The 11,576-nt window shown below is 39.9% G+C and overlaps 1 non-coding gene across 1 annotated transcript; it reads left to right on the top strand.

Moving 5' to 3' along the window:
* The first annotated feature begins 7,148 nt into the window (after positions 1 to 7,148).
* LOC114388820 lies at positions 7,149 to 7,255 on the top strand. The gene has a single exon (XR_003661611.1). It is a non-coding gene; the product is annotated as a small nucleolar RNA R71 (small nucleolar RNA).
* The last annotated feature ends 4,321 nt before the right edge of the window (positions 7,256 to 11,576 follow it).

Genomic DNA, 11,576 nt, shown 5'->3' on the forward strand with positions numbered 1-11,576 from the left:
TGAAAGCATGTTGAACTTGCCATGGTTGGATGAGTTAAGACCCATTCAGTTTTAGGGTTTTTATGATGATGCATGTGATGTTTATGTGCTGAAATTGCTTATGGAAAACTGTTAGAGATGAAGGGTAGAATTAACCTAGGGTTAGAAGGTGAGAATATGGTGTTATGAGTGGATAATAATGAATTTTTGAGAGCTGGAAGGCCAAATCTGGAATTGGTAGTATTTAGAGGTTAGAGTGAGTTAATCCTAGCTTGAAATGTCATTTAGGACTTATGAGAAAGGGTAGGCTGTGCTAGAGAGAAAAATAAATGACCAAAGTGAACAAAGAGCCATTTCTAGGGTAAGTCTGGGTGTTGAGGAGTCAAATTTTGATTCGGTGGAATTTTAGGTGTAAATCCAGTTTGAACAAGTTTAAATTGATGTTATAGACTTGTGTGAGCTGAGAGTTTGTTTCAAATTTGTCTGATTCTCAATTTCACTTCTCAAACCTAGGAAATCCATTAAATTGAGGGGTTTTGGACACCTAGATTTTGTGTTGCTGTGTTTTGGAGCTTGACTTTGGTTTAGACATGATTGATACATGTTTTGAGACTTGTAGGATTTGATTTGGGCAAGACTGGATGAGAGGAAGTGTGGTTTTGAGAGGAAGTGTGCTATTGCCCAAAACCAAGCTTGACCAATCCCGACCCAACCCGGGCATAGTCAGTCAGTGAGAACCTGTGATGTACCTAAACAGGCGAGCTCCTGGCAGTCAACAGATAAAAGGAACAAAGACCACAAAGCAAGGAGGCTTGTGTGGTGGTTGGCCAGCTGTGAATCTTGTGTGATATATGGGTTATGGCCTCTGGTAATCGATTACCAAGGGTGGGTAATTGATTACAAGGCTTAATAATGAAGACAGGAGGCTAAGATGGTCTCTGGTAATCGATTACCAAGGGGTGTAATCGATTACCAGGCTCGAAAACGAGGTCAGGAAGCTAGGGGAGCTTCTGGTAATCGATTACCAGGGGATGTAATCGATTACCAGGCTTCAAAAGGGAACTGGAACACTGTGGAGGCCTCTGGTAATCGATTACCAGTCTGTGTAATCGAATACACAGAGGAATGGGTCACTGGTAATCGATTACCAGGTATGTGTAATCGATTACACAGTGCCTTTTTCAGGTTTTCATGTCCTGAAGCTGTGTAATTCGAGTTTGGCCTCTGGTAATCGATTACCAAGGCTGTGTAATCGATTACCAGAGATGAAAAACCTAAAGATACCCCTTTTACTTGCATGTAGTGGTTATGAGATGCATTGTGTTGCGGCATAGTTAGATTCTTGTGAAAGAGTCTACCCCTTTCTTTTCTTTCTTGTAGATCGTGATGGCGGCGCAACTAATTCATGATCGAGTGGAGATGGAGTGCCTAGAGGGAGCTTGGGAGACCCTCGAAGGCAACACGAGGTGCAGATTTCGGGGCACGACTCGATTTACGGCTACTTCATTGGTGCATCCAGATGAACCCGTGCGCACGCTTCAGCGTACTGTGGAGTGGATACTACCCACGCTACACCATACCGTCTAGTGGAGCCAGTCCAAGTGATCGAGGTGACGTCATTCGAGGAAGACCTTGAGGAGGATCTTGAGGAGCTACCTCTCGAACCTCCTGTGGATGCTCTTGACTTTCTAGAGGGTGATGAGGACCCACTTCCTGAGGTGGATTCTCCCGAGGAGGTCATGTCGGCATCTGAGGCAGACTCTAGGGAGGATAGTGGCCCTGGAGAGATGGCGATCAGCGGAGGTTCTTCATCATAGTGGACAGCTCTTCAGACTAGTTTTATATACTTTTGAGGGTGGGTGTATCTAGGACTGACTGTTAGGTTTACTCTTTTGTTTTTGTATGGGTAGACCTATTGTATAGGAATTTGATGATTGTATACATGTGGCTGAAGCCACCACTGTGGACACCTTTGCTCTGGATGACACCATGTATTTTGTAAAACTCCCATATTTTCGACAGCTATTAAATGATGAATGTATTTATGATCAATCTTGTTATTTGAAAAGAAAGCATTAGCAACTTTATTTGTAAAAGAGTTTATCGACCGTATTTTATTCTTTTATTTTCACGTGACGACCTAAAGTAATGGCTGGTACATTCTTCCTTTTTAAAAAGCAAAATAGTTTAGAGATTATGAGCGGTAAGAAAGAAATGACTCCGAATAGAGTTGTGAACTGGCCATTCAGGACTCTATAGTGAGGATTTTCTTCTAAACCTAGTTATGGTGAAAAGAGAAAGAGATGAAAAAGAAAAAGAAGGAAAAAAAAATTTACCATGGTTTTTGTTATTTAAATCATTATTATCAAACCAGTCATTAATTTAGGGACGCCACAAGTAACAAAAAAAGGACCAATCCACTTAGACCTCAACTTACCACTCATGAGTCCAAGCCTAGAATTATACAATAACACTTTTTGCCCAACCATGAAGTCCTTCTTAACTATCATGCTATCATGGAACTTCTTAGTCTTTTCTTTGTAGAACTTGGCATTCTCGTAGACTTCTAGGCGGATTTCATCTAACTCACTCAGTTGCAACTTTCTTTCCTCACCAGCTTGATCCATAGAGAAGTTGCAAGTCTTCACTGCCCAGTAAGCTTTGTGCTCAATTTCCACTGGAAGATGACATGCCTTTCCAAAGACAACCCGATAAGGAGACATTCCTATGGGTGCTTTATAGGTAGTCCGATGTGCCCAGAGAGCATCATCAAGCCTGGTACTCCAATCTTTCCTGCTTTGCTGGACAATCCTCTCTAAAATTCTCTTGATTTCCCGGTTAGAAATTTCTGCCTGTCCATTGGTCTGGGGGTGGTATGGTGTGGATACCCTGTGTACCACCCCGTACTTTTTAAGCAGGGCATGCATTGTTCTGTTGCAAAAATGGGTTCCTTGATCACTAACAATTGCTTTAGGTACTCCAAACCTGCAAAACAGATTAGACCTGACAAAGTCTGCAACAACTTTAGCATCATTAGTTCTAGTGGGCTTGGCTTCCACCCATTTTGAAACATAGTCAACTGCAAGGAGAATGTAAACATAACCAAAAGAGATAGGAAAAGGGCCCATGAAATCTATACCCTAGACATCAAACACCTCATAGAATAGCATAGGTTGCTGAGGCATTTAATGTCGCCATGTAAGTGTATTTCCTGTTCTCTGACACTGCTCACAAGTGCTGCAGATCTTCCACGCATCTTTAAAGATGGTGGGCCAATAAAAACCACAATCAAGCACTTTGCGAGCTGTCCTTTGAACACCCAGATGACCTCCCGGTGCGGAAGAACGACAGAACTACAAGACTGAGTCAGTCTCATGATCTAGAATGCATCGTCTAATTACCTGATCACTGCACAATTTCCACAAGTAGGGGTCATCCCAAATAAAATGCTTAGCATCACTTTTAATTTTATCTTTTTGGGCCTTAGATGCTAAGGGAGGAAAAACAGAGGCAACTAAATAATTGACAATGTTAGCAAACCAGGGAGTATATACAAATGATCATCCGGGAAATCATCCCGAATGGGTGAATCCGCATCTGATACACGTTCGATCCGACTCAAATGATCAGCAACTAGATTTTGTGCTCTGCTCCTATCACGGATCTCCAAGTCAAACTCTTGGAGCCAGAGCATCCATCGGATCAACCTAGGCTTAGAATCAGCCTTCTTCAACAAGTACTTTAGAGCTGCATGGTCAGTATAAACAATAATGCGGGTACCAAGCAAATAAGATCGAAATTTTTCAAGAGCAAAAACTATGGCTAGAAGCTCTTTCTCAGTAGTAGTATAATTCGCTTGGGCAACATCTAAAGTCCTAGAAGCATAATATATCACCCTGGGCAATTTATTAATTTTCTGAGGAAGGATAGCCCCCAATGCATAATTTGATGCATCACACATAAGCTCAAAAGAGGTTGTCCAATCGGGTGCCTGGATGATGGGGGTGGTAGTCAGCGCTCTTTTGAGGCAATCAAAAGCCTCTTTGCATCTGTCATTAAAGTCAAACTCCACCTCCTTTTGCAACAAGTTGGACAGTGGAAGGGCTACTTTGCTTAAATCCCTTATAAAGCGCCTGTAGAATCCTGCATGACCAAGAAAAGATCGCACCTCTCGCACACAAGAGGGGTAAGGCAATTGTGAAATAACAGAAATTTTTGCAGGATCTACTTCAATACCCTTATTGGAAATAATGTGGCCTAAAACTATACATTGCTCAACCATAAAATGACATTTTTCAAAATTTAGAACAAGGTTAGTTTCCATGCATCTATTCAAAACTTTTTCCAAACTATCCAAACAACCATCAAAAGAGGATCCATATACAGTGAAATCATCCATAAACACCTCTATGCAATTTTCTAAAAAATCACTGAAAATACTAATCATGCATCGCTGGAAGGTACCAGGGGCATTGCACAGGCCGAAAGGCATCCTCCTATAGGCAAAAGTGTCGAAGGGGCAGGTGAATATGGTCTTTTCCTGATCCTCAGGAGCAATAGTAATTTGCATATAACCAGAAAAACCATCAAGGAAACAGTAGTGGGATTTACCTGCCAGGCGTTCAAGCATCTGGTTAATGAATGGCAGGGGAAAATGGTCCTTTTTGGTAACCTGGTTCAGCCTCCTATAGTCAATGCAGACTCTCCAACTCTTCTGCACCCGAGTAGGAATCAGCTCCTCCTTCTCATTTTTGATCACTATGAGGCCGGTCTTCTTCGGGACTACCTGGACGGGACTCACCCATTGGCTGTCGGAGATAGGATAAATGATTCCAGCTTGCAAAAGCTTGGTTATCTCCTTCTTCACTACATCAAGAATCACCGGGTTGAGTCTCCTCTGTGGCTATCTTACTGGTTTAGCTCCATCCTCAAAATTTAGTCGATGCATACATGTGGATGGGCTAATACCAGGAATGTCCGCTAGGGTCCAACCTATAGCCTTCTTATGCTTCTTGAGAACAGACAACAACTTCTCCTCTTGCTCATCAGCAAGGGAGGCAGATATAATCACTGGAAAACTCTTGCTATCATCCAAGTAAGTGTATTTTAAATTTGATGGCAGAGGCTTCAATTCTGGTGTGGTCGGCTGGATAGTGGTAGAAGGAGATGGTTTCTCAGCCTTTACCTCATAAAGAAAGTCAGAGGTATGTGTACTTCCTGAAACATGGTTAGTCCTATCTGACTCTATAAAATCAATTTCGATAGGTAAAACACCACCACCAGATATGCAATCAATATCACTCTTGGATTCACTCTCAGCATCAAATTCAGACATATGACCAAGTACAATTTCAGACTCAATGTATGAAGAGTGAGAGGCATGCAGATTAGAATAAAGATCAATCATGTATTCATCAACAACATGGTCAATTATTTCAACACGAAATACAGAATGATCTTCAGATGGGTATTTCATAGCATCCAGAATATTAAAATGAACAGTTATATCACCAAACTCCATGGATAGTGTGCCGGCATATACATCTATCTTAGTTCTAGCAGTTTTCATAAAGGGTTTGCCTAGAATGATGGGAACTGATCCTTGAGAAAATCCATCCTCCATATTCAAAATATAAAAATCAATAGGGAAAATCAGTTCACCAACTCGAACCAAGACATCTTCTATAAACCCAACAGGATAGGCAACACTTCTATTAGCTAAATGAATCACCACATCAATTGACTGCAAGGGACCTAGAGATAGAGAATTAAAAATAGACAGAGGCATAACACTAATAGAAGCTCCTAAATCTAGCATGGCATTGTCAAACTTATTATTCCCTATAATACAAGGTATGCTGAATGTACCTGGATCTTTACATTTTTCAGGAATTTCGAGAACAGATTTACCAATCAATGCGGAGACATTTCTGCCCATGCTAATTCGTTCACTTCCTTTAAGCTTCCGCTTATTAGTGCACAACTCCTTCAAGAATTTAGCATATCTTGGAATTTGCTTTATTGCATCCAGCAGAGGTATGTTTACCTCTACTTTTCTAAATGTTTCCAAGATCTCTTTCTCTGCCTCTTCCATTTTTTTGTTGGAAACTACTCTTGGAGGGAATGGAAGAGGAGGGATGTGCTGCTTCTGCAAATCAGAATTGCCAGTGGAAGATTCACCTGCACAGAAATTGTTAGGTAAATTTTTGTCATTACCTTTTTCTGGGTTAGAGTGAAGTTGGGCAGGTTCATTTGCAGATGAGGAAGGTGCTATGGGTTGAGGTCCTTGACACTGCTTTCCCGACCTCAATGAAATGGCACTGACATTTTTGGGATTTTGGACAGCTTGAGAAGGCAGCTTGTCAGAATTCTGGGACTGTTGTTGATTCAATTGGGTAGCCAATTGTCCCATCTGATTGGTTAAGCTCTGAATGGAGGCTCTGGTCTCTTGCTGAAACTGCAAGTTCTGCATAGTCATTTGCCTCACAAGTTCTTCGAGGGAAGGTTGTGGAGGGGTCTCAATTGTAGGCTGTTTCTGGGGCTGTTGTTGTTGTTGGATTAGTGGAGGAATGTATGGTCTGCTTGGGCCAGCAGCATTTTGGAAGGAAGGAGCAGGCTGCTGCTGTTGCTGTTGAGGGCTAGACCATCTGAGATTAGGGTGATTCCTCCATCCAGGGTTGTATCTGTTGCTAGAGAGGTCATAATTGTTCTGCTGTGGTTGATTTTGCTGCTGAGGTTGAGGAGGTCTATTGTAAATGTTTGCAGCATAAGCTTCGGGCTGCTCAATTGCTCCAGGTTGCTGCATGGAAGGGAAAAGGTCTGTATGGTGGTCAGCAGAGGAGCACAAACCACAAACCCTTGCGATAGCTACAGATTTCTGATTCAAGGCCAGCTGGGTTACCAAGTTAACCAATGCATCCAGTTTTCCTTCAAGCTTCTTAGTCTCAGATGATGCAGCAGAGTTTGTAGCTACCTCATGCACTCCTCTAATGACTATGGCATCATTTCTGGCGCTAAACTGCTGGGAGTTGGAAGCCATCTTCTCAATTAAATTTCTGACTTCAGCATGAGTCATGTCTCCAAGGGCTCCACCACTGGCAGCATCTATCATACTTCTCTCCATATTACTGAGTCCTTCATAAAAATATTGGAGAAGAAGTTGCTCCGAAATCTGATGGTGAGGGCAACTGGCACATAGTTTTTTAAATCTCTCCCAATACTCATACAGGCTCTCTCCACTGAGTTGTGTAATACCTGAGATATCTTTCCTGATGGTTGTGGTCCTAGAAGCAGGGAAAAAGTTTTCTAAGAATACTCTCTTAAGGTCATCCTAGCTCGTGATGGACCGTGGAGCAAGGTAATACAACCAGTCCTTTGCCACTCCCTCTAAAGAATGAGGAAAATCCTTCAGAAATATATGATCCTCTTGGACATCTGGGGGTTTCATGGTGGAGCAGACAATATGAAATTCCTTCAAATGTTTGTGTGGGTCTTCACCTGCAAGGCCATGAAACTTTGGAAGCAAATGAATCAGTCCAGTTTTAAGAACATATAGGACACCCTCATCAGGGTATTGGATGCACAAGCTTTCGTAGGTGAAATCAGGTGCAGCCATTTCCCTTAGAGTCCTCTCACGGGGTGGAGGTTGTGCCATGTTCTCAGAATGTTCAAAATCAGAATGCTCAGAATCAGAATGTTCAAAATTATAATGCTCAAAATCAGGATGTTCAAAATCACCAATAACAGAATGCACAAATTCACCAGTAATGGAATGCTCAGGATGATCAAAAGGTATAAAATGATGCCTAACTAATCTATGAAATGTCCTATCTATCTCAGGATCAAAGGGTTGTAAGTCAGATGGATTGCCTCTAGTCATACACTACATTCAGCATGCACAACTAGTTGCCTTGTCATGTAAATAAAGGTGCAGGTTTGAACTACAGCTACCCTCAAATGATATCCAAATGACTTGAAACTTTGTGAGCAACCTTATAAAATGATGAGAAGATAGCACAAAAAATTTCAGGCAAAAATTCAAAGTCTAACTATGGAAGCTAAAAATGGTAGGTTAAGAAAAATAAGTGAATAAAACTTGAAAAATAAAAAACTTTTGACAGAATCACTATTTTTGGACGATGGAGACCTCAGCCGGCCTACGGCTGGCTGCCACGGCGTAGGAAATTTTTTTCTACCCCAAATACATATATAATAATTGCGATTCTGATAACCGTTTGAAGTTTCGACAAACACAAAATTTGCTACTTTTTTGGAACTTTCAAATCTGACCAAACTAAAGGCTCTAGCTATTTTTCCCACGAAATATACATTAAAAGAAGTTACCACAAAAAAATTCAGCCAAAAATAACAACCCTAGCTACTAAAACAAAAAATCTCAAATAATTCAGCATGGGTGGTCGCTAAAATCCGTCTCTACTTGATTTCTACTACTACTCTGTTTTGCCGCAAGCATAAGTGGTCGCTAAGTCCGTCGTAAAACACTATTCACAGCAAAACACCCAAAACTTAAACAGGGAAAGCGCTTAATAGGAAAACTGAAACAGAACACACACTAAACAAAATACCAGGACACTAAATAACACTAACACACATACTAACACAATACTAACAATTAAACTTAAAACACGAAAGAATTAAACACACAACACTAGCTAGTTATTATGAACCTTTGGACACTGCTCCCCGGCAACGGCGCCAAATTTAGTCGAGGCCGTACCCGAATCAAATAAACATGAAAATGCAGTCACTAGGAAGTGATCCTAGGTCGTTTCCCAACGAGCAATGACAAACCAAATATTCATAATATACTTGCACAGTAACAGTATCGATTGGGGGGTTTGTTTTGTGATTAAAGAGCATAACAAGTAAACTGGAATATGAAACTACTAATATTAAAAATGGGTTGTTTCCTCTGATTCAGAAGCCATTCTCTTATCCTGGGTTATGGAGAATTCGTCCCTAATAGTCAACCACTTAATCCAACCCTATTTCAATTTACTAAGCGAAAATCAACTTAGGGTTATCAATACGTGATTAGGCACCACGTACACCAGTTAGCCCTTCGTCCATTATGCATGAACGCAAGTTAGGCTTAGAGGTAATTAATCGAACACGACGCGTGCACTGATTAATGTTCACGAATTTGGGATAACTGGTGAAGTGAAAACTGCCAGGAAACCACGTTACAAACAAAACCTCTAAGAGAGTTGGGCTTCGTCCTCAAAAGGAAACAACACCAGAAAAACTAGCCTTCCATAGATTCAAACAGAAAATGCAAATGAAACATGAAGCAAAAACGTAAATGAACATAAATGTAAATGAAGCAGAAACGTAAATGAAAGTAGAAGAAGAAGCAAGAACGAAATTGTAATTAGAAGCAGAAAACGGAAAATTGCATTAAGAACGAAAGCAGTAGCCTTAGAACAGAAAAACGTAAAAACCTAAAACAAAAGCTTTGAATAATAAAATAGCATAACAGAATAGCCTTGCATGAATCCCAAGGATGCTATTTAAAAAGAGTCACTCAAAGTCACTGGGCCCTATTACAATACTCTGGCCCAAAACGAAATAAACACTGAACAACATAAAATAAAATTGTGAAATTTCCTAATTAGAAATTAACTAAGGTAAGCGCTGCTCTATTTTCCCTCTTCAAGTCCATAACCAAAATCCGGATTAAGCCCAATGTTTCATTAATTCCTGAAATTAGATTAAAAACATCAAATTAGCTAAATGAGCCCAAATAATAAAACTGCCTAATTAATTGACAATTAAGACCAATCAGTAATTAAAATGGTGCAAAAAGGGTTTAGAAAATAGAAGAAAATGATGGCACATCACCTCTCAAAAAAAATCTCTTATCATCCAACATTCCTTGGTCAAACACTTGTGTTATTCAATAAGGAATTAAGTGCTTCATTGTAAACATCTATCTCTTTCAAGAGAGATCATCTTCTTCTTCTTCTCTTTCCAATCAAAGGGCTAAGAGACTGATAGTCTCTTGTTGTAAAGTATCTGAACACAAAGGAAGGGTTGTCCTTGTGTGTTTCAGAAAGTGTAAAGGATTTGTGAGATAGTAGAACTCCCAAGCGGGCTTCTTGGGGACTGGACGTAGGCAACGGACTTTGCCGAACCAATATAAAAATTGTATTTGCACTTTCTCTTCCCTTAAACTCTTTTATTTATTGTTGTTTATTGTTTCTATTTAGTAAGTTTGATTTGAATTATTATTTAGAAACTCATTTTAAAAGGAAACTTGGGACTTGGGTTAAAATTTGTATAGAAATTTTAATTGGAAAATAGTTTGTGATATCTTAATTCAACCCCCCTTTTTAAGATATCTGAGGCCACTTGTCTAACAGTCAACAAACCATGGTCTCTCTGAAATCAAAAACAAAAATTCATCAAGAAATTCATGTTTTATTTCATCTTCCTTTAAAGTGACCTCCTCATTCACTAATATGGATAGGTGGTCTGCTACCACATTTCCAGATCCTTTCTTGTCCTTGATAACTAAATCAAATTCTTGAAGTAACAATGTCCATCTGATAAGTCGTGGTTTAGAATCAGCTTTGCACAACAAATATTTAATTGTTGCATGATCAGTGTAAATTACTATCTTTGACCCCACCAAATAAGATCTGAATTTCTCAAGTGCATAAACAATTGCCAGCAATTCTTTCTCAGTGGTGGCATAATTGATCTGACCATCATTCAAGACTTTGTTGGCATAGTAAATGGTATGAAAAATTCTGCCCTTTCGATGTCCCAACACAACACCAACTGCATAATCTCTGCATCACACATTAATTCAAACTCTTGTCCCCAGTCTGGTGTCGTGATCAAAGGTATAGAGACCAACTTGGCTTTAACGGTATTAAAGGCTTCTAACCATTGATCATAAAACACGAACGCAACATCCTTGTTCAGCAGATTACTTAGTGGTTTAGCAATTTTGGAAAAGTCTTTAATGAATTGCCAATAGAATCCAGCAAGACCCAAAAAACTCTGTATGCCTTTAACATTAATTGGAGGTGGAAGTTTATCAATAACCTCAATCTTTTCCTTATCCACCTCAATTCTTCTTCTAGAAATCTTATGTCCCAGCATGATACCTTCTTGAACCATAAAGTGACATTTTTCCCAGTTGAGCACCAAATCAAATTCTTCACAGTGTTGTAACATTTTCTCTAAATTTGCTAGGCAATTTTCAAAAGATGCACGAAAGATAAAGAAATCATCCATAAAAACTTCAATACATTTCTCTACCATGTCAGCAAAAATTGCCATCATACATCTCTAGAAAGTAGCTGGGGCATTACATAAACCGAACGACATGCACCGATAAGCAAATACACCAAAAGGACATGTGAAAGCTGTCTTTTCTTAGTCTTGAGGATCCACTACAATTTGATTGTAGCCCGAGTATCCATCTAAGAAATAGTAAAAAGATTTCCCTGTAAGTCTTTCAAGCATTTGATCCAAGAAGGGAAGCCAGTAATGGTCTGTCCTGGTGGCTTCATTTAGCTTCCTATAATCGATACACATCCTCCACCCAGTAACTGTTCTTGTAGGAA

Source organism: Glycine soja, chromosome 15 (genome assembly GCF_004193775.1).
Source record: "Glycine soja cultivar W05 chromosome 15, ASM419377v2, whole genome shotgun sequence".
Lineage (NCBI taxonomy): Eukaryota > Viridiplantae > Streptophyta > Magnoliopsida > Fabales > Fabaceae > Glycine > Glycine soja.